Source organism: Molossus molossus, unplaced genomic scaffold (genome assembly GCF_014108415.1).
Source record: "Molossus molossus isolate mMolMol1 unplaced genomic scaffold, mMolMol1.p scaffold_m16_p_2, whole genome shotgun sequence".
In the NCBI taxonomy this organism is placed as follows: domain Eukaryota; kingdom Metazoa; phylum Chordata; class Mammalia; order Chiroptera; family Molossidae; genus Molossus; species Molossus molossus.
The window spans coordinates 14,164,175-14,184,508 of NW_023425355.1; the positions used below are offsets into that span (position 1 = coordinate 14,164,175).

At 37.7% G+C, this 20,334-nt stretch overlaps 1 protein-coding gene across 2 annotated transcripts in view; it reads left to right on the forward strand.

The window, feature by feature from the left end:
• DACH2 (dachshund family transcription factor 2) overlaps positions 1-20,334 on the forward strand; it is a 563,669-nt gene that overhangs the window by 309,992 nt on the left and 233,343 nt on the right. The window lies entirely within an intron of this gene.

Consider the following 20,334-nt stretch of genomic DNA (forward strand, 5'->3'; position numbering starts at 1 on the left):
TCCCAAAGGGACTAACACACCCAGTGGCTAGCTTCAGACAACATCAGAGCAGGATCCAATTAGCTCCACAAACATCATATCCAAAGAGAGATCTTGGCAGGAGTCAGACCCTGCTGAGGCAAATTCTACATTAGGTAGTCAGCACCTACACAGGAACTTGCACACCATGGTTGGGATTGCACCTCACAGTCAGCTAGCTTGAGTGATGACCCCACATGTGATCAGGCCAATAGCAAGCAAGAATCAATTACAACAGGAGGACTCACATGAACCACACAAGGGACATTCCTAGAGTACCCAGTTTAAGTGATGAGGAGATGGAACCACTGGAACCCATGGGACATCTACTACATGAAGCCATCCCACAAAGACTGGAAGTCATTGCAGATATATCTCATACACAGAAACAAACACAAAGAGGCACTCGAAATGGGGAGAAAAAGAAATATGTCCCAAATTAAAGAAGAGGAGAAATCTTCAGAAAAAGCTAAATGAAATGGAGGCAAGCAATTTTAAAAATACAGAGTTTAAAGTAATGGTTATAAGGATGCTAAGCAGCGTGAGAAACTACATAGAAAGCATAACAGAGGACCAATCAGAAATGAAGAATACAATATCTATAATGAGGAATACACAGTAGGAAGGATGAAACAGAGGATCAAATGAGCTATTTGTAAGACAAAGTAGAAAAAAAACACACACCTAATCAGAGCAGCAAAAAGAAAAAAAAAAGAATTAAAAAGAATGAAGATACTTTAGGGGACCCTTTAGAATAGCATGAAGGAGGGAAACAACATCTACATCATAGGGATACCAGAAGAGGAAGAGAGAGCAAGGGATCGAGAACTTATTTGAAGACATAATGACCAAAATATTTCCTAACCTGGTGAAGGAAAAAGACACAAATCCAGGATGTGCAGAGAGTCCCAAATAAAATGAATCCAAAGAGGCCTGATAAACTCTGCTGGCCTCATCTTGTCATAATTAAAATGACAAAGGTTAAAGACAAAGAAATAATCTTAAAACCTGCAAGAGAGAGACAGTTAATTACCTACAAGTGAGCTCCCATAAGATTTTTGGCTGATTTCTCAACAGAAACATTTCAAACCAGAAGGGTTTGGCATGAAACTTTCAAAGTGACAAAAGGCAAGGACCTACAAATGAGACTATATTACCCAGCAAGGATATTATTTAAAATTGAAGGAGAAATAAAAAGCTTTCCAGACAAGACTAAGCTAATGGAGTTTGTTATCACCAAACCAGTATTACAAGAAATATTAAAGGGCCTGCTTTAAGAAGAAAAGAAAAATAAAAAAATAAAAACCTAGAACATAGTTAAAAGAATAAAATGGCAGTAAATATATACCTATCAATAATCACTATAGGAGCAGACACCCATCCTCAGGCAACAGAAGCACAGACCAGCAGCTGAGACCCATCCCCAAAAACTATAGCAAAAGCTGAGCAGGAGTTGAGCCCCACTGGGCAGCAGCACTCCCCAGCCACTAGCAGCGGGACTTGGGGCTACACACAGGCCTGTGCAGTCCAGCACTTCACAAGAGCAGTGGGAAACCAGAGCCACAGAGACAGGTGTGATTCAGCTGCCCACCCTCGGGAACTGCAGTGTGCAGGGGCATCAGAGAGGCAGGTGCGACCCAGTAGGGATTGTGTGATCCAGTTACCCTCGGGACCTACAGGGTGCTGAAGCACCAGAGTGTCCTATGTCGCCCAGCAGACATTGTGCGATCTAGTAACACGTGGGACCTGCGGGGTGCTGAAGCACCAGAGAGGCCTGTGTGACCCAGCAGGGACTGTGCCATCCAGTTACCTGTGGGACCTACAGGGTGCTGAAGCACCAGAGAGGCCTGTGTGACCCAGCAGCCCATAACATAGACATAGAGCCGGGTCCCCAAAGGGACTGTGTGATCCAGTTACCCGTGGGACTTGTAGGGTGCAGGGGCACCAGAAAGGCCTGTGTGACCCAGCTGTGCACAAGATAGACATAGAAGATGTGAAAATGGAGGTGGAGTGAATAGAAGCTACACAAATGATCCCCTAGGACCAAATGGGAATTACAATTAAAATAAATACAAATCCTCAGAAAAAAGCAACAGAAAAGCAGCAGGACAGGACCATATAACCAAGGACACTGGTAGGATCTGCGGAGGTGCGAGAGGGTGGTGGGCTACGAGCCCACAGACAGCAGCAGTCTTACCTGTGAGCAGTGCCCTTGGGGAATAAAGACCAAGGCCGCTCCACAGCCCAGAGAGGCAGGACAGAGCGCTAAAATAGCCACAGCCACTCACCTGGAGGCTACTGGAGAGGGAGGGCAGACTGGGCTGAAATTCTGTGGGGACACCCGAGATTGGAGGGCACTCAGAGTTTTGGCTGAGTTGCGCCCACAAAGGACGGTGGCCAGTGTGCTCCTCCCCGGAGCTGTGGGGAAAAGCAGCAGCCCACCCCCCTCAGAGATTCACCCTTTCCCAGGTGAGGCAAAGAAATGCAAATTAAGACTCATTAACAACCAGCTTCTATCCCACCCTCTGGAAATCCTCTTTTTTTTTAATTCTCCACCAAGGACATTTTTTTTCCATTTTTTGTTCAGATAGAGTGGGAGGGAGAGAGAGGAAGAAAGCGAAAGAGAGAAACATCGACATGAAAGGGACTTATCAAGTGCCTGCCACCCACATAAGGAACCAGGGCCAGGGACAAACTGCAACCGAGGTACGCGCCCTTAGCGGGAACCAAACCCAGGTCTCTCTGAACCACAGGCCAACACTCGAACCAATGTGTCAAACTGGCTAGGGCTGGAAATCCTCTTATGCAGAACAACAGGGCTACAATCCAAGGCACTGAGTAACTGAGACTACTAGCCAACAGGAAAAAGATAGAGGATAACTGAACCTTTCCTGGGCTTGTAAATTTACCCAAGAAAGTAAGACTTGACAGTGGTGTTTAACATGGGCCCAGTCAGGCTCATCCAAACCCAGTAGAGGGAGCCACAAACAGAACACCAACACTCACAGGGAAAATTTGGCACGCTCCAAAACCAACAAAGATAGCCAAAATGGTGAAACAAAGAAACAAATCCCAAATGAAAGAACAACAAAACTCTATCGAAGATGAGATCAATTAAATACAGCTGAACAAATTATCAGAGGTAGAGTTCAGAGTCATGATCTTGAGGAAGCTCAACAGCATGAGTAAGGACATCAGCACCATGAGTAAAGATATACAAACATTGAAAACCAACCAGTGGAAATGAAGAATAACATAGCAGAAATTAAGAACACATTGGAAGGACTAACCAGCAGAGTAGAGGAAGCTAAGGACCGGATCAGTGAATTAAAAGACAGGGTAGAAAAAAATCAACCAATCAGAAAACCAAAAGGAAAAAAAACAAATAAAAAACAGGAAGATAGCTGTAGAGAACTGTGGGACAACTGGAAATGTAATAACATTCGCAACATAGAAGTCCCTGAAGAGAAAAATAATGAGCAAGGGTTAGAGAATATATTCAAAGAAATAGTGACAGAAAAATTTCCTAAGTTGGTAAAGGAAGAAGACATTCAAGGTCAAGAAGCACAGAGAGCCCTAAGTGAGAAGAACCCAAACAGGCCCACGCAAAGACACATAGTAATTAAATGCCAAAAATTAAAGACACAGAATCCTAAAGGCAGCAAGAGATAAGCAACAGGTTAACTACAAAGGAAACCCCATAAGGCTCTCAGCTGACTTCTCAACAAAAACACTACAGGCCAGAAGGGAGTGGCATAAAGTAATCAAGGTCATGAAAAACAAGGATCTGAATTCAATACTACTCTATCCAACAAGCCTATCATTTAAACTAGAAGGTCAAATAAAGAGCTTGCAAGACAAAAACAAAAAAAAAAGTTTAAGGGATTATATTAACACCAAACTGGCACGGCAAGATATGCTAAAAGGACTGTTATAATTACTAGAAGAAATAGGAAGAAAAATATAACCACACTAAACCAAAATGGCAATAAATAAGTACATACCAATTATCACCTTAAATGTGAATCGTTTGAATGCTCCGATAAAAAGACACAGAGTAGCTGACTGGATAAGAAAGCATAACTCACATATATGTTGTGTACAAGAGACCAACCTCAAAACAAAAAACTTACATAGGTTGAAACTGACGGGATGGAAAAAAATCTTTCAAGCACATGGAAAAAAAAAAAAAAGGCTGGGGTAGCAATACTCATATTTGATAAAGTAGATTTCAAAATGAAGGCCAAAACTACAGACAAAGAAGGCCACTACATAATAATGAAAGGATCTCTCTAACAGGAAGATATAACCTTGGTAAACATATATGCACCCAATAGTGGAGCACCAACATATATTAAAAAATCATTTGGAGGACTTTAAAGGAGAAATCAACAGCAATGCAATCATAGCAGGGGATTTCAATACCCCGATGACATCACTGGATAGATCTTCTAGACAAAAAATTAACAAGGAAACACAGACTCTAAATGAAGCGCTAGATCAAATGGATTTCATAGATATCTACAGAGAATTACACCCCAAAACTGCAGGATTCACATTCTTTTAAAGTGCACATGGGACATTATCAAAGATAGACCACATGTTAGGGCACAAATTAACTCTCTACAATTCAAGAAGATTGAAATAATATCAAGCATCTTCTCAGATCACAATGGCATAAACTAGAAATCAATTGCAACAAGATCATGCAAAGACATTAGAAAACATGGGTGCTAAATATCATGTTATTGAAGAATAAATGGGTTACTGAGGAGATCAAGGAAGAAATCAAAAACTTCCTGGAAACCAATGAAAATGAAGACACAACAACACAAAATCTATGGGATGCAGTGAAAGCAGTTCTGAGAGAAAAGTTTATAGTACTACAGGCTTTATTCAAGAAGCAAGAAAAATCTCTAATAGACTACCTAACCTCACAACTTAAAGAACTAGAGAGCCAACAAAAAGAAAACCCCAGAGCAAGTAGAAGGAAGGAAATAGTAAAGATCAGAGCAGAAATAAATGACATGGACACCAAAAAAGGAATTCAAAGGATAAATGAAATGAAGAGCTGGTTCTTTGAAAAGATAAACAAGATTGATGGACACTTAGCTAGACTCACCAAGAAACAGAAAGAACCCAATTACACAAAATTAGAAATGAAAGAAGAGAAATAATAACTGACACCACCGAAATACAAAGGATTGTAAACAAATATTATGAACAATTACATGGCAACAAATTCGACAATCTAAGCAAAATGGACAAATTTCTAGAAACACACAGTCTCCCAAAACTGAACTGGGAAGAGATAGAAAACTTGAACAGACCAATAACAACAAAAGAAATTGAAGATGTAATCAAGACTCTCCCAAAAAACAAAAGCCCAGGCCCAGGCTGCTTCACAGGAGAATTTTACCGAACGTTCAAAGAAGAACTAATATCCATTCTCCTCAAACTATTTCAAAAAATTCAAGAAGAAGTATGACTTCCATAGTTGTTTTATGAGGCCAGCATAATTCTAATTCCAAAACCAGAAAAAGACACTACAAAGAAAGAAACTACCGGCCAGTATCCCTGATGAACATAGATGTCAAAATCCTGAACAAAACACGAGCAAATCAAATCCAGCAATACATGAAAAAAATTATTCACCATGACCAAGTGGGATTCATCCCAGTGGTGCAAGTCTGATACAATATTCGCAAATCAATAAATGTGATACACCACATAAACAACATGAAAATAAAAATCATATGATCATATCAATAGATGCTAATAAAGCATTTGACAAAATTCAGCACCCATTTCTGATAAAAAACACTCAGCAATCTGGGAATAGATGCATCGTATCTCGACATAATAAAGGCCGTATATGAAAGACCTACAGCCAACATCATACTCAATGGGAAAAAAATTAAAACCATTTCCCTTAATAATAAGAACAAGACAAGGATGCTCACTTTTGCCATTCTTATTTAACATAGTACTGGAAGTCTTAGCCACAGCAATCAGACAGGAAGAAAAAATGTAAGGGATCCAAATGATAAAGAAGGAAGTGAACTGTCATTATTCGCAGGTGACATGATACTATACGTAGAAAACCCCCAAGACTCCATGAAAATTTTACTAGACTTAATAAATGAATTTGGACAAGTAGCAAGATACAAAATTAGCATCAAGAAATGGACGGCATTCTTATACACCAATGATGAACTCACAGAAAGAGAAACTTAAAAAACAATCGCATTATTCATCATGGCAAAAAAATTAAGATACCTAGAAATAAACTTAACCAACGAAATAAAGGACCTATTCACAGAAAACTACAGGTCATTGAAAAAAGAAATAGAGGAAGATATAAAAAATTGGAAGCACATCCCTTGTTCATGGATTGGAAGAATCAACATCATTAAAATGTCCATACTACCCAAAGCAATCTATAGATTCAATTCAATCCCCATCAAAATACCAATGACATACTTCACAGAACTAGAACAAATACTTCAAAAGTTCATATGGAACCAAACAAGACCTCGAATAGCCACAGCAATCTTGAAAAAGAAGAACAAAGTTGGAGGGATCACATTACCATATATCAGGCTATACTACAAAGCCACTGTAATCAAACGGCCTGGTACTGGCACAAGAACAGGTAGATAGACCAGTGGAACAGAACAGAGAGCCCAGAAATGGACCTAAGGCAATATGCTCAATTAATATTTGACAAAGGTGGCAAGAACACACAGTGGAGTAAAGACAGCCTCTTTAATAAATGGTGTTGGGAAAATTGGACAGCTACATGCAAAAAAATGAAACTAGACCATCAACTTACATCATACTCAAGAATAAACTCAAAATGGATGAAAGACTGAAATATGACTCATGAATCCATAAAAATCCTAGAAGAAAATGTAGGCAACAAAATTTCAGACATCATATGCAGCAAAATTTTCACTGATACATCACCTAAGGCAACAGAAACAAAGAAGAAAATGAACACATGGGACTACATCAAATTAAAAAGCTTCTGAACAGCCCTGTCTGGTTTGGCTCAGCAGTTGGAGCCTCGGTCTGCAGTCCGGAGAGACCCGGGTTTGGTTCCCGCTAAGGGCATGTACCTAGGTTGCAGTTTTTCCCCAGCCCTTGTTGGGTCGTGTGGGTGGCAGCCACTCGATGTGTCCCTTTCACGTCGATGTTTCTCTTTTCCTCTCTCTCCCTCCCACTCTATCTGAACAAAAAATGGAAAAAAAAAAAGTCCTCAGGTGAGGATAAAAAAAAAAAAAGCTTCTGAACAGCAAAAGATACAATCATTAAAATGGAAAGGCAACACACTGTATGGGAAAGCATAATTGCCAATGATATATCAGATAAGGCGTTAATTTCCAATATATATATAGAGTGCTCATACAACTAAACAAAAGAAAGTCAAAGAACCCAATTAAAAAATGGGCAGAGGAACTAAATAGACACCTCCCCAAACAGGACATACAAATGGCTAAGAAACATGAAGAAATGCTCAACATCACTAATCATCAGGGAGATGCAAATGCAAACAACAATGAGGTATCACCTCACACCTGTCAGAATGGCCGCCATCAACAAATCATCAAACAACAAGTGTTGGCGAGGGTGTGGAGAAAAGGGGACTCTAGTGCACTGCTGGTGGAAATGCAGACTGGGGCATTCACTATGGAAAACAATATGGTGTTACCTCAAAAAATTATAAATTGAACTGCCATTTGACGCAGTGATCCCACTTCTAGGAATATACCCTAAGAAGCCTGAAACACAAATCCGAAAGAATATATGTACCCCTATGTTCATAGCAGCACTATTTACAATAGCTAAGATCTGGAAACAGCTCAAGTGTCCATCAGTAGATGAATGGATAAAAAAGCCATGGTACATATACACAATGGAGTGCTATGCAGCTATAAGAAAGAAAGATCTCTTATCCTTTGAGAGGACATGGAGGACCTGGAAAGTATTATCCTGAATGAAACAAGCTAAACAGAGAAAGACAAGTATCATATTATCTCACTTACTTGTGGAATATAATAATCATAACAGTGTGAGGAATAGGGTAGTCCCAGAGATGTGGAAGTGGGTTACAGAGTGACAATCCCCAAAAGAGGGGTGCTGGGGGAGAGATAAACCACAGAACTTATATGCATGTGTGCATGAACAATGAACATGGACAACAAAGTTGGGTACAAGGCGGGGATAGATGGGGGGAAGAACTGGGGGGGATAAAGGAGAAACATCTGTAACATAAATAAATAAATAAATAAATAAATTTAAATAAATAATAATAATCACTATAATGTAAATGGCTTAAATACTCTAATCCAAAACTATAGGGTAGCTAAATGGGTAAGAAAACAAGACCCACATATATGCCATCTACAAGAGACCCACCTCAGAATGAAAGGTACACGCAGACTAAAATTAAGGGAATGAAAATGATGTTTTACTAAAATGAAAAGGGAAAAATAAAAGGCTGGGGTACAAAACAAGTCTCAATACATTTAAGAAGATTGAATTTATATCAAGCATTTTCTCTGACCATAATGGTATAAAATTAGAAATCAATTATAAGAAAAAAATGAAAAACACAAAGACAAGGAGGCTAAATAACACGTTACTAAACAATGAATGAGTCAACAATGAGATCAAGGAAGAAATCAAAAGATACCTTGAAACAAATGAAAGTGAGAAACAACCACCCAAAATCTATGGGACACAGTGAAAGGAGTCCTACCACAAGGAGCTTGCAAAAGAACAACAAACAAAGTCCAAATTGGGTATATGAAAGGAAATAAAATAAAATCAGAACTGAAATAAACACAATAGAGTCTAAAAATACAATACAAAATATCAATGAAACCAAGACCTGATTCTTTGGAAAGATAAACAAAATTTACAATCCTTATCCAGACTCATCAAAAAAAAAAAAAAAAAATAGACAAGACCCAATGAAATAAAATCAGAAATAAAAAAGGAGAAGTAATAACTGATGTCAAAGAAATACAATGAATTGTAAGAAAATATCATGAACAACTATATGCCAACAAATTGAACAATCTGAGAGAAATGGATAAATTCCTATAAACATATAATCTTCTAAAACTGAATCAGGAAGAATCAGAAAATCTAAATAAACAGTTTATAACTAGTGAATTTGAAGCAGTAATAAAACCAAACAAACAAAAACTCCCAACAGGCAAACGCATGGACCAGAAGGCTGTTCAGGTAAATTTTACCAAACATTCAAATATGAATTAACATATCTCTTTCTCAAGCAATGTCAAATATACAGGAGGAGGGAAGACTCCCAAGTTTTTTATGAAGGCTCGTATTATCCTAATTCCAAAACCAGATAAATACTCTGAAGAAAAAGAAAATTATAGGTCCAAATCCCTGATAAACATAAATGGTAAAATCCTCAGCAAAATATTAGTAAACTGGATCCAACCATACATTAAAAACATCATACACCAATAAACAAGTGGGATTTATTCCAGAGATGCAATGTTTGTACAATAACCCCTAATCAATAAACATGATATACCACATAATCAAAATGAAGGATAAAAACCACATGATCCTATAAAAAAGATGCAGAAAAAGCATTTGATAAAACCCAGCAACCATTTATGTTAAAAACTTTCAGCAAAGTAGGAAAAGAGGGTAAAATACTTCAACATAATAAAGGCCATATAAGAGAAACCCACAACTAATATCATACTCAATGGGCAAAAACTACAAGTACTTCCCTTATGATCTGGCACAAGACAGGAATATCTACTGTCACCACATTTATTTAGCGTAGTACTGGAAGTACTAGCCACAGAAAACAGACAACAAGAAGAAGTAAAAGGCATCCAAATTGAAAAGGAGCAAATAAAACTGTCATTATTTGCAGATAACATGATGCTATACAAAGAGAAATCTAAAGACTCCACCAAAAAACCACTAGCACTGATTAATGAATTCAGTTAAGTAGCAGCATACAAAATAAATATCCATAAATCAGTTGACTTTTTATACATCAATAACAAACTATCAGAAAGGGAAACTAAGAAAACGATCCCATGCACAAGTGCTTCAAAAATAATAAAATACCTAGGAATAAATTTAACCAAGGACATGAGAGACCTTTACTCCGAAAAGTGTGAGTCACTGAAGAAAGTAACTGAAGATACAAATACAGTAATTGGAAGCATATACCGTGTTCATGGATAGAAAGAATTAACATCATTGAAAAGTCCATACTACCAAAAGCTATGTATAGATTTAAGACAATTCCTATCAAAATACCAATGGCATATTTCACAGAATTAGAAAAAAACATTCCAAAAATTTAATTGGAATCACAAAAGACCCTGAATATTTACAGCAATCTTGAGAAGGAGGAACAAAGTTGGAGCAATCATGCTACCTGATCAAGCTATATCATGAGTCTATAGTAAACACAATAGCATGATACTGGTATAAAAACAGATACATAGCCCTGGCCAGTTTGGCTCAGCAGTTAGAGCATTGGCCCATGGACCAGAAAGACCTGGGTTTAGTTCCTGCTAGGGGCAGGTGCCTCGGTTGCAGTTTGTCCCTGGCCCCAACCACTTGATGGGTGGCAACCACTTGATGTGTCTCTCTCACGTCCATGTTTCTCTCTCTCTTTTCCTCCCTCTCTCCCTCCCGTTCTATCTGAAGATAAATGCAAAAATGTCCTTGGGTGAGGATGGAAAGCAAACAAACAAACAAAACGGATACATAGATCAATTGAAAAGAACAGAGAGCCTAGAAAAAAAACACTCCTATATGGTCAATTAATAGATAATAGAGAATGCAAGAATATAGAATGGAGTAAAAATAGTGTCTTCAATAAATGGTGTTGGGAAAGTGGGACAGAAATGTGTAAAAAAATAAAACTAGACCAACTTCTTACACCATGCACAAGAATATACTTAAAATGGATTAAATAATTAAAGGTTAGACTCCAACCTATAAAAATGGTAGAAGAAAACATAGGCAATAAAGTATCGAACACTTCTCCTAGCGATATTTTTTTTCAGGTGTATCTCTTCAGGCAAGGGAAACAAAGGGAAAAAAATTAAAAATGGGTCTATATTAAACTGAAAAGATTTTGCACAGCAAAAGAAACCATCAACAAAATGAAAAGGGAACTCACTGAATGGGAGAACATATTTGCCAATACATCTCATAAGGGGTTAATATCCAAAATTTAAAAAGAACTTATAAATCTCAACACCAAAAACAAACAAACAATCCAATTAAAAATTGGGCAAAGTACCCGAATAGACATTTTTCCAAAAAGGACATATAGATGGCCAATAGACATATGCAAAGATGCTTAATGTCACTAATTAGCAGAGAGATGCAAATTAAACCCACAATTCAATATCACCTCACACCTGCCAAAAGTCTATTGTGAATAAATCAACAAACAACAAGTGCTGGTAAGGATGTGGAGAAAAGGGAACCCTCATGCACTGTTGGTGAGAATGCAGACTGGTGCAGCCACTGTGGAAAGCAATATGGAGTTTCCTCAGAAAATTCAAAATGGAACTGCTTTATCACCCAGCAACTTGATTTCTGGGAATTTTTCCAAAGAAACCCAAAACACTAATTTGAACAATTATATGTACCTCTATGTTCAGTGCCATGTTATTTACAATAGCCAAGATTTGGAAGTAGCCCAAGTTCCCATCAGTAGGTGAGTGTATAAAAAGCTGTGGTTCATTTACACAATGGAATAGTACTTGGCCATAAAGTAATAAGGAAGTCTTACCCTTTGAAACAGTATGGATGGACCTAAAGAGTGTTAAGCTAAGTGAAATAAACCAGTCAGAGAAAGACAAGTACTATGTGATTTCATTCATATGAGGAATCTCATGAACAAAATGAACTAACAAGCAAAATAGAGACACACTCATTGATAGAGAGAAGGCTGACAGCTGTGGGTGGGGGAGTTTGGGAGCTGGGTGGGAGAGGGTGGAGGGATTCAGCAAAAATGAGAAAAAAGAGAAAAAAACTTGGACACTGATAACAGTGTGGTGTTTGTAGGGGGTTGGGGGTGTGGGGAGTCTGAGGCTGGTATAGGGAGGATAAATGGTGATGAATGGAGATTTGACTTGGGGTGGTGAACACACAATACAGTGTACAGATAATGTGTTGTAGGATTGTGCACATAAAACCTGTAAATTTTGTTAACCAGTGTCACCCCAATAAATTCAATAAAAAGGAAAGAAAATAATTCAATAACAAAATTATGATTGTATTCTCATTTGTAAATATTCAAAGATAGAAAATATGAATGGCCAAATGATAATTTGAAAGGCATATGCAAACTTTGGACTTTAAGACTATATTTTGTTGTACAAGGTCTTAGGTTGATCTGGGTATTGTAAAGGAAGTAGTAAGAAAAGTCCAGAATGGTTCCGTGTTGGCCTTATTTAGGAGAGACTAACTGCACATTAGATTCCTGCAAAATACTAGGTGGTTATTATGGAGTCAAAGTCAGTGGCCTAATTTTAGGGAAATTTCATTTGTTCATGTAGGCTTACTAACCAATTTAGAAATATCATCACAATTATTTCTGGATTAAAAATAAATTTAGAGCCCCGGCTGCTTTAGCTTAGCGGTTAGAGCATCGGCCCACAGACCAAAGAGTTGAAGGTTCGATTCCGGTCAAGGGCACGTACCTTGGTTGCATTTCATCCCTGGCCCTTGCCTGGGTCGTGCAGGAGGCAGTCAGTCAGTGTGTCTCTCTCACATCGATTTTTCTCTCTCTCCCTTTCTCTCCCTCCCTCCCACTCTATCTAATGAATGATAGAAAAATATCATCAGGTGAGGATTTAAAAAATACAATTTAGAAAAATACTATATTAATTTTACAATCTTGACCATTTCAGTATATATCATCATCTTGAACATTCTACTAATTATAATAAAGTGGCTACAAAATAAAACAGTTGCGTATGACTCAGGAAATTGTATTATTGAAATCAGGTGTAATATTAATTTGAAAGTACAATATTAAAAGTATCACAGTGAAATATTTCACACTTCTTTGGGGTATAAAATTCCACATATGATAACATGTTATTTACAAAGAGAGCCAACACTAATTTGGAAAGAAGTGAAATATAAGTGTTGGACCAAGAGATGATATGTGGTCATGTAAACAGACCCATGTTTTGTATTATTTTACTCACTAGCTCTGTGTCCTTAGGCAAGTCTTTTATTCTCTTTAAAACTCAGTTTGCAGTATGCACTATGTCTCAAGTCTCTCCTAGGTTTATTTTTCATTGGTCCACTTCTGTAAAACACCATGTAAACAAATTGCTTGATTATTGTTGGTGTTATAAGACAAATGGTATTACCTGCATTAGAACCAATAGCAAATCATGAAAACTATATTGATTATCTAAATACATTTATTTGTTCCCACATGTTTGTTTTACCTTAAAGGAATCTGGACCTCTTAGTTTTAAATTTTTCTCAGTTAGCCCTTCACATGTATTGCATTATATATACCGGTTACAATGGACAGTGATATTCAGGAACAGTCAATAAACCTTAAGATAACTGAAGGAAGAACACAAATCATTTTCCATTTTTCTTCCTGAACTGTGGTACAAAATCCAAGTCAATGCCATATTGACATAGCTTTTCTATTTGCCATCAGTTATAAATGCTGGGATTACCTGAGTGATTATTTTCTCAGAAAGCCGTAATGTAATCTCAAACCTAATACTCCAACAACCCTGCACTAATTAAAACTGCAATTATATTTTTGCTCAAACAAAACGACTTAATAAACATTATCACAAACTGTTTACCCTTCCCCTAAACAATTTATGCTCACTAATACAATTTCCCATTAAAACTGCTGCCAGGTAAATTAAAAACTCTTGAAATAGTAAGTAAGTGGGAAATTAATTCAACAGTTTAATCTAGACCTAATAACAGTTGCAAGCTCAGAAAAAGATTGCTACAGCGGGGAGTTAATTAACAACTTATTCCCCATTTGATAAAAGTAATCCACTCTAATTCCAGTGTAATTTACCTCAATGTAATATAAAACCACAAGCTGCTTCTGGTGCTGGTAATTATTAGCTTTGTCCTGTGGCCACATTGACAATAAAAGTCAGCAGTATCTTAATAATAAGAGGCTGTCTGCTAAATGCCCACAATTAAAGATGTAATATGAAATCTTACAGCAGGAGCAACCATGTATATTGCCACACAAGCAGGGGCTGCAGTTTAGGTTTAAACTGCATTTAATTGCTCCACCTAGTTCTAGAAAACAGGTGTGCTGTGTAAAAAGCAAGTATTTTATTGGCATCATATAGGGAAGCATAGGGAAGATAAGTGATGAATCCATCCTATTCTTTCCATCCCTACTACCACTGACTTACTACAACTATCTCACTTTTAACTTGAACTATTGTGTAAATTGACGTAGTTTCTCTACTCTCCCCCACTCTAACCCATCCTCTGTGTGGCCACCTGCACAAATCTCATCTTGTAATTTCCTTGGATAGAAACCTTCCTTTACTACCTATTGTCCACAGGATGAGGTTGAAACTCCCTAGCATGATGTAAAACTCCTTCACATTTTGGCCCTAATCTGCTGTTCAAACTTTATTTATCAAAGTGGAATATAAATGAAGAAGACAAATTCTGCAGCCTGTAGTACACTTTCCCGATCTATCAACCCTTTCCTTACTTATCTACGACCATCTCTATGCAGTTTTCTCTTCTTTTCCTATTCTACTACTACAACATTTTAGATTCCTCAATCATTCCACTTATTGTGATGCCTTTTATTTTTGTTAACGTGTTTGTCTCTATTTACTAGACTAGTAGTTTTCAAAGTGTGGGCCAGCAGTATCAGCATCAATTGGGGACTTGTTAGAAATGAAAATTCTCAAGCTTCTCACTATATCAACTGAATCAGAAAGTCCAGGGGTGAGGCCCAGAAATGTGTATTTTAACAAGCCCTGTTACTATTCAGATGGACAGTAAACTTTGAGAACCATTCAGATAGTGAGCATCTTGGAGGCATAGGCAAAAGCTTATTGATTTAAAAAAAAATGTTCACATGGCATTATAGCACATAATACTAAAATGTATTTATGAATGAATGAGTTATAGAAAAATTAAATTAATATTATGCAAAAATGGCAAATCTTACAAAAGGTATAAAAATGCATGTAACTTTCAAGTTGTCCTTTATCCAACTAAAATGCAAAATGTGTTTACCTAAGTGAGTAGTTTCTTTATTGTAAATAGTGCAACAAAGATCATAAATTATTAATATGTCAGTTCCTTCTGTGCAACAAGTTAAATCCCACAGAAGTATACTTGTATGATTATTGTTATTCTCTAAAGGTTAAAATAGTTTATTTTCTCTTTGAAGGTAGTGTTATGGATTAAAAAAAAACCCTTTGACTATCTTATTCAATCAAGATAGTCTAATTTTTTTAAATATTAAACTTAACATCATTTTAACTCATAACTTTCACTTGACACCTGGGCATTACATGCAATCACATGTATGTTCATTGTATTTTGGCTGTGTGTACTAAGGGTTTATAAAATTGATAAGTTATTGTTAATACATTAACATAGATAAGTAATGTATAGATAAATAGGACCAGGAAAAATAATAGACTTTATCAAACTACAATGAAGTTATTGAAAAGTACATTTTTCTCTTATAGTACATGAATCTCCACTATAGAAATAAGTAATATATGTTATTATCCCACTACATTAGATATCAAAAAAGTTTTTATTTATTCCCCACTATTTTCTATAACATTTATTTATAACATGAATCAACCTGAATAGGATCTTTCTGGACTTTGAACACATATCTTAGAAATGTCATGTATTTGGGGAGTAGCTTTATCAGATAGAAAGGGCAAACACAAATGATATTACAATGCAAACTTTTATTTATTTCATCCAGAGAATGTACAGATGTGGGAAAAAGTAGGTTTATAGTTATTCATATGGAGAAACACATGCACATTATAATTTTTACAGCAGCTTTATTATTATTAAATAATAATACAAGAATAAACTCTTGTGTTTCACATACTCACAACTGTAAACCTACTTTTGCCCACCCCTATATGTGCTTTTCAGGAGCATCAAACAAGCCTTGGGAGATTAAAAAGTGTTAGCAATTCTATAGATGCATCATACATCATATTAATCATGTAGATGTATGTGAAAACAAATATTTTTGGGATATGAATTTATGTGTATGCCCATATCATATGGTTACATTTACTGTGACTTTTAATGGGGGATATTTTTAAAATATGTTTTCATTAATTTTTTTTAGGGAAAGAGCAAGGGAGAGAGAGATAGAAACATCGATGTGAGAGAGAAACATCGATTGGCTGACTCCTGCACGCCCCCTACTGGGGATCAAGCCTGCAACCTGGGCATGTGCCCTACCAGGAATCAAACTGGGACCTCTCAGTCCCTGGAATGAGCTCAATCAATCCAATGAGCCACACCAGCCAGGCAGTGTGATGATATTTAATTGGTGAGGCCTACCCTGGCCAGTTTGGCTCAGCGGTTAGAGCATCAGCCCGTGGAATGGAGAGTCCCGGGTTTGGTTCCCGGAACAGCATGTACCTCGGTTGCAGTTTGTCCCCGGCCCTGGTTGGGATTGTGTGGGTGGCAACCAGTCGATGTGTCTCTCCCACATCGATGTTCCTCTCTCTCTCTTCCCTCCCTCTCCCTCCCGCTCTATCTGAAGATAAATGCAAAAATGTCCTCAGGTGAGGATTAAAAAAATAATAATAATTTGTGAGGCCTGCCTTAGCCACTACCATTATTACCATCCCACTGATCTTTATATTTACACATTGAAATATAAACCTACAAAATTCCTCATATTAATAAAAGCATACAGATACACATATTGTTATTTTAAGATTTTTCAGAATGTGCCTTCTGTTTTTTTCCACGCCAATCTATATATGCATGAGCAGGCATTAAAAGATATACATAGATATACTTCACATTTTAAGCTAGAAATAGGAATTTTAAATATTAAAATAAGAAAACATAGTGTTACATATGAAGGTTATGCATTATTTATTAAATATTTATATTTCATCAAGTTGGGACATCTATTTTAGTATGCACTTATGCCATAGCAATGTTTCAAAACAAAAAGATGTTAGATCTAATCCCCCCAAACCTAAAGTCTTTCTTATCAGGGATGTATTATGTGTTTATGAGAAGATGTGTACATTGAAGCTCACAGGACAGAGAACATAATAAAATCCATGGTTGCATATTTTAGTGCAAACTGTTGCTCATCTGCAAAAGTGGGGGGAAAGCATAGCTTAATTTCCTGTGCAATAATTACTTTATGAAAGTAAACGAGAGCTTCTGGTCAAGACGGTGGCATGGGTAAATGTACTCACCTCCTCCCACAACTACATCAAAATTACAACTCAACTACATAAGAAAGAACCACCTGAAATCAAACTGAATACAAGTCCTACAAATAGGAAATAAAAGAAGAAGCCAAACCGGGACTGGTGGGAGGGGGTAGGAGACATGGAATAGGCTGGCCCATACCCACATGAGGAGAATATAAATTGGGAGGGATATCTTGGCTCTGAAGGTCCCACCTAAGGAGTGAGGGGTCCAAGCCACAAACCTGGCCCCCAACCCAGGGTTTCAGTGCCACGAAGATAAGTCCCTATAACTTCTGGCTGTAAAAACCAGCAGTGTTTGTGGCTAAGGGAGACAGAGGGTTTCTGGAGTCCCAGTATTCCACCTAAAGGGCCTGCACATGGACTTAAACTCACTTGCTCTGATCTCCAGTGCTGGGGAAATAGCTCAAAAGGCACCAGGGACATAGCGAGAGGAACTTAAGAGTCTTGTATCAGGACGAGAACTAAAGGGGTAGCTTTCTGCCAGACAGAAGTGCTAGAAGAGACCATTGTTTCTTTGCTGAGCACTACCTCTACAGAACTGGCAGGTGGGTGCCATATGTGGGTCGCCAGGAACCTGGCTAACACTGTTCACTCCACCCTGATGATTCCCTGAGACCCCATCCCACCCAAATTTGAGGCCCATCTAAGCTGTTTTCAGTGGCTTTTCCATAGGAATGAACTATCATGGGTAATGTTTCACACTTTCCCAACATCTCTCAAACAAACAGCATCTCAGCTCAGCATGGCCCATACTTCTCATTAAGTGACCCCAGGTCCAGCACTAGAGGAAGCTGGGCTTGTTTGGCAACTTGGCCTCCCCTGGGCACCTCCAAGCTCAGCAAAATTAGCATCCATCTGCAGATAGTTTTGCAGTTTGTGGCAGGTGGCCCTGGGTAGAAAACAAATGGTGACTGACCTTGACCAGCACCACTGGGGAGGCCCCAGAGCCCGTGCACCCAGCGGACAGCTTCATACTATGTGGAAGCACCACCCAATTGCCTTCCTCAAGTGACATACTCAAGGGGCAGATCTGGCAGACTCAGCAGAGCCCTCCTGAAATAAGTCCTCTGTGGGATGAGCCCCTGTGCAGCTGGTCCTCCACAATGGTTGTAGCCAGTCATTGCAGCTGATTGACCTTGGAATAAATCCCTTCCATTAATGTGCCAAGAGTAATCAAGACTCAACTACAACAGGTTGGTGTCCATAACCCACACAGGGGATGCACTTGGAGTGCCAGCTTTGGTGATAACAGAGGCTATGCCACCAGACCCTACATAACACCTATTACATAAGGCCACTCTACCATCCCAGGAGGCATAGTGGCTCTACCTAATACCTAGAAACAAACTCAGGGAGCTGCCAAGATGCGCAGACAAAGAAACATGTCCCAAATGAAAGAACAGAACAAAACTCCAGAAAAAGAACTAAGCAAAATGGAGACAAGCAATCTACCAGATGCAGAGTTCAAAACACTGATTATAAGGATGCTCAATGAAATTAGAAGAAAAGAAGATGAACTTAATGAGAACTTCAACAAAGAGGTAGGAAACATAAAAAAATAGAACTAGGCAACATAAAAAGAACCAATCAGAAATGAAGAATACATTACAAGGAATCAATAGTGGAGTAGATGAAGTAGAGCATCAAATCAGAAATTTGGAAGATAAGGGAGCAGAAGACACCTGATCAGAATATCAAAAAAGAATAATAAAAGATAAATAAAGTGAGGATAGTATAAGGAGTCTCAGGGACAATTTCAAGCATACCAACATTTGCATCATGTGGGTGCTGGAAGGGAAGGAACGGGAACAAGAAATTGAAAACCTATTTGAAAATATAATGACAGAAAACTTCACTAACCTGGTGACAGAAATAAACATACAAGTCTAGGAAGCATAGAGAGACCCAAATAAGATGAACCCAAAGAGGCCCACACCAAGATGTATCATAATTTAAATGCCAAAGGTTAGAGACACAGAGAGAATGTTAGAAATGGCAAGAGAAAAGCAGTAAGTTACTTATAAAGGAGCTTCCATAAGATTTTCAGCTGATTTCTCAACAGAAACTTTGCAGAAGAGAAGGGATTGGCAAGAAATATTCAAAGGGATGAAAAGCAAGTTCCTACAGCCAAGATTACTCTACCCCACAAAACTACCATTTAGCATCGATGGACATATAAAGTTTCCCAGACAAGAAAAGCTAAAGGTGTTCAACACCACCAAACCAGTATTACATAAAACTCTAAAGTCTTTAAGAAGTAGAAGAAAAAAATATTAAAAATATGATTAATAAAATGGCAATAAATACATGTCTATTAAAATTGAATCAAAGAAACAAAATAAACAAATAAGCAGAACAGAAACAGACTCATAGATACAGAGAACAGTTGACGGTTGCCAGATAGAAGGGGGATTGGAGGGATGGGTGAAAAAGGTAAAGGGATTAAGAAGTACAAATTGGTACTTAGAGAATAGTCATGAAAATGTGAAATACAGCATAGGGAATATAGTCATTAATATTGTAATAAATATATATAGTGTCAAAGGGTACAAGATTTATCGGGATGATCACTGAGTAAGCTATATAATATCTAATCACTGGCTATACACCTGAAACTAATATAATATTGAATGTCAACTGTAATTGAAAAATTTTTTAAATTATGAAAAAGAAACAAAGGAGAAAATGAATACATGGGACTACATCAAACTCAAAAGCTTCTGCACAGCAAAAGAAACAACCAAAAAAAAAATGGAAAGGCAACCCACTCTATGGGAGAGCATAATTGCCAATGGTATATCAGATAAGG